A 4,790-nucleotide genomic window follows, 5' to 3' on the forward strand; every position below is an offset into this window, starting at 1 on the left:
ATAAAGACTCCTAACTCTGGGAAACGAACTAGGGGTGGTGGAAGGGGAGGAGGGTGGGGGGTGGGGGTGAATGGGTGACGGGCACTGAGGGGGGCACTTGACCGGATGAGCACTGGGTGTTATTCTGTATGTTGGTAAATTGAACACCAATAAAAAATAAATTTGTTAAAAAAATTATATCTTTCCCTAATAATTTGATATGACACTTTTTTTAAAGATTTTATTTATTCATGAGAGACACAAAGAGAGAGAGAGGCAGAGACACAGGCAGAGGGAGAAGCAGACTCCAAGCAGGGAGCCCGATGTGGGACTCCATCCCTGGACCCCAGGATCACGCCCTGGGCCGAAGTCGGCCCTAAACCACTGAGCCACCCGGGCTGCCCTGATATGACATTTTTGTCATATACTAAATACCTTTATTTGTTTGGATCTACTTCTGAAGTTTCTACTCTTCTTTTTGAAGATTTTATTTTTATTTACTCATGAGAGACACAGAGAGAAGGAGGCAGAGAGATAGGCAGAGGGAGAAGCAGGTTCCCTTTGGGGAACTCGATGCAGGACTCGATCTCAGGACCCTGGGATCATGACCTGAGCCAAAGGCAGACACTCAACCAGTGAGCCACTCTGGTGCCCTCTATTCTTTACATTGATTTTACCTACTCAAATGCCACTAAAATAATGTCTTATTTATCATCACTTGACATTTTTTTATATCTGATAAGACTATTATATCTTTTTTTATTTTTAAGTAAGCTCCATGTCCAACCTGAGGCTTGAACTCAGAACCCTGAGATCAAGAGTTCCATGCTCTACCAACTGAGCCACCCGAGCACTCCAGGACTGAGGCTGCTATAATGAAATGCCACAGATTGTGTGGCTCAAACAATAGACACTTATTTCTCACAGTTCTAGAGGCTGGAAGTCTAAGATCAAAGTCCTGGTGGGTTTTAATTCTGGTTAGGACTCTTCCTGGTTGTTTGCAGGTGGCGGTCTTCTGACTGTGTCTTCCTGTGGTGTGGGGAGATGGAGAGCTCCAGTCTCTTCCTCTTCCTACAAGGACACTGATTGCATCACTGATTGCATCAATCACAAGGGCTCCACCTTCAGGACCTCATCTACACTTAACCATCACAAAGGCCTTTTTCAAATACCACCATGTTGGGCATTAGGGCTTCAAAATTAGAATGTGGAGGAAATACATTCAGTCTATGACACATTAGTTTCAATATTTTTTTTAAGATTTTATTTATTTATTCATGAGGGACACAGAGAAAGAGAAGCAGAGACACAAGCAGAGGGAGAAGCAGGTTCCATGCAGGGAGCCTGATGTGGGACTCGATCCCAGGACTCCAGGATCACGCCTGGGGCTAAAGGCAGGCGCCAAACCGCTGAGCCACCCAAGGATCCCTCAATATGTTTTTTAATAGGTTTATTATTTTCTGTTTTTTATTTTTACTCATCATTACTTTAATCTTTATTACTCTCTCTTGCATTCCTTATTTTATGAGAAGAGATGAGTATTCTCTTTCCCCTTGAATTGGAAATGTAATCCATTAATTAACATTTCCTGTAATTTTTATGAATGTTTGCCTTAAGATTACATATTTTCTTTTGGACATTGCTTTATCTCTAGCTCAGAGATACTAAAATACATGGTGTTTAAGATTGTTATACTCCAGGGTGGCCCGGGTGGCTCAGTGGTTTAGCACCGCCTTCAGCCCACGTCGGGCTCCCTGCATGGGGCCTGCTTCTCCCTCTGTCTGTGTCTCTGCCTCTCTCTCTCTCTCTCTCTCTCTCTCTGTGTGTCTCTCATGAATAAATAAATAAAATCTTTAAAAAAATTGTTATACTCCAGATGTTTTACAAATTCAATGAGATTTTTCTTTCTGATATAAGATTATTTTCCCACACCAAGAGTTAGGCACATTGTTGGCTTTTGGCTCTGTATTCAATTATTGGTTTTATTGCATTGTATTCAGAGTAATAGAGACTGAAATACATTTCTACTCTTTTGAATGTATGAGTTGAGTGAGTTAGATTATGTGTATGTGTGTGGCTATATTTGTGTCGATTTTTGTGAATGGTCTATGTTACTTGAAATAAACATTTTCTCTTGTTTTACACTGTAGGTTTTGATATATCTGTTAGATTCACCTTTTATTTAGATCTTTCATGTTTATTATATTTCTTATTCGACAAAAATATGAATAAAAGCCCCAGTCTTGCAGGGTCTTATTTCTCTTTTTAATCACTCGTATTTTTACAGAATGAATATTAGTGCACTTTTATTGATGCACAAATACCCATAATGCTATACCTTTATCTTGAACTGTAATCTTCACTTAATTTAGAAGTTGTATATTCTTATAGTAAGATTTATATAGTACATGACTTTGCTCTGTATTCAGCTATGTGATATTAACATGAAGATCCATTTTTATTTGAATTTTCTTTTATATACTTTCCTTATTTTTATATTTTTAAATATTCATAATTGCTTGCTTTAGTGTATTTAATAGAGACTAAAGTTGAGTTTTTCTTAACTCAGTTGATCCAATTTGAAGTCAGTTTTCTGTTTGTTATTAATGTGAGCTTAGCTTGTTAATACTTATTGTTACAGCTGACATAAATGGCTTTAATTCTGCTGTAATTTTGTATTATATATTTTCTATCTTTAAAGATTTGATTAATATTTTCTCATTTTTAACACTGTCAATGAATATAAAAATGTTCTTTCTAGTATGAAGCCATAATTTCTACAACTTGTTTTATTCTCATTTCCATAGTTACATGCTCAATACTCAGAGGCTAGTCTGTTTTTTTTTTTGTCCTAATTAACTTGTTATTAATTGAATTTGTTTTCTAGTGCTGGGAACAATATCTCTAAGTCCTTGCATGCTTAAAGTAGATTGCCACCTTGTATTGCATGAAAATGTGAGTAAAATTGCTTGGACCACACATTATTTCCTTGTGTAATATTTTTCTGCTCCTACACTGTCTTCCAACATTGAAGGTCACAGTGGTGATTTGCTATTTTTCCAGAGCACCTGAAGCTGTTTGGATTTTGGTTTCTAGCAATTTTATTAGCTTACATCTTGGTGTAGACTTTTTTTTTTCTTTTTTTCTTTTTTCCCAATGTTCTTGAAGATACAGTGTGTCTTTGCAATACATAGCATTGACTGTTGCTTTCTTTTTCTTTGATTTCAGGGAAGTTGTTTAACTACTTCCTTTCTGCTTCAGGGATTTGAACTGTGCATATCTTGTCTTTTAAAATTTCCATTTTCTTTCAGGTCCTGTGGTGCCCGCATACAGTAGTAACTAGCCACATATAGGTACCTAAATCTTAAATTAACTGAAATTAAGAGTTTAGTTCTTCAATTCAACGATTCACTTCTTGAATAAAAGGCAACTACAGACAGGATGCTCTGGTGGACGGTGGAGCTGTAGTACATCCCTGTCATCCCAGCAAGTTCTGAGGCATAGCACTAATAACCCTTAAGAGGGTTGCTTCACATCTCTGCTTCTCCGTTATTGTGTTTCCAGAGTGAACTGGATACTTGAAATTTTGAAATCAAAAACAAAGTAGTGGGGTTTTTTTGTTGTTTTTGTTTTTGTTTTGTTTTTGTTTTGTTTTGTTTTGTTTTGTTTTGAGAATGAGAATGCAAAGTTCAAAGTGGTTGCAGAGAAATACCTTCCTTGAGGGTGTGTTGGAAGAAAAAGGATGTCAGGTCTGACATCTTGCTTTTACCGTTAGGATTCCTGTCTTCTCTGGACTGCTGTGACCAAGGTTGTCTCAGAGGAACCTGTGAAGTGATGTCTATTTGGGCAGTCCTCAGCTCTTTTCTGCCTATTTTTTTTTACATCACACACAGTTTTTGTGCCTCCCTGGACCTTTCGCCCCTTTCTTATTTCCCCTTGGTATCAGGTTGGAATTTTCCTGCAGTCATTAACATCTTAGTGTGAATAAGCACAGAGCATTTTAATTCTAAATCTCGTCTCTGCCTGCTGTGATAGTTAATTTTATATGTCAAACTGACTAGCTCACAGGATGCCCAGACACCTGATTAAGCATCGTTTTTTTACACGTGTCTGTGAAGGTATTTCCAGAGAAGATTAGCATTCGAATTGGCAGACTGAATAAAGCAGATGCCCTCCCCAGTGTGTGTGTGTGTGTGTGTGTGTATGTGTGTGTGAGTGTGTGGGAGGGTGCTCATCCAATCTCTTGATGGTCTGAACAGAGCAAAAAAATCTGAGAAAGGCTGAATTATTTCCTCGGACTGACTCCTTGATCTGCGGCATATTGTCCTGCCTTTGGTGCTTCTGCTCCTAAGGCCTGTGGACAGGGATTGAAATCTGTATCCTCAGCCTCCTGCCCTTAGGCTTTCCAATGATAGCACTGCCTCCTCTGGGTCTCCAGCTTGCAGATATATGCTGGTCCCAGGTCTTCCCAGTCTCCATAATTGTGTGTGAGCCAATTCTCTCTCTCTATATATATATTCTATTTCTCTGGGAGCCCTGGCTCACACACATGGGAAATGAAATTACTTCAATCATTGAACAAATGAGGGAGTGGGGAACAAGATAAATATTACTCATAGAGGCCGATATACCCCTTCACTATTTATGTAACCTCAAACATGTAAAAGCCTCAGTAATAAAACAGAATGCTTAGAGGAGGAATTCTAGTAATACCATATAATCTGAGTTTTCACTCAACAGTTGCAAAAAAAAAAAAAGAATTCATCAAAGCAAGCTTTATTCGGCATATACTTATTAGGTGAGTCAAGTGA

Source organism: Canis lupus, chromosome 12 (assembly GCF_048164855.1).
Source record: "Canis lupus baileyi chromosome 12, mCanLup2.hap1, whole genome shotgun sequence".
Classification (NCBI taxonomy): Eukaryota; Metazoa; Chordata; class Mammalia; order Carnivora; family Canidae; genus Canis; species Canis lupus.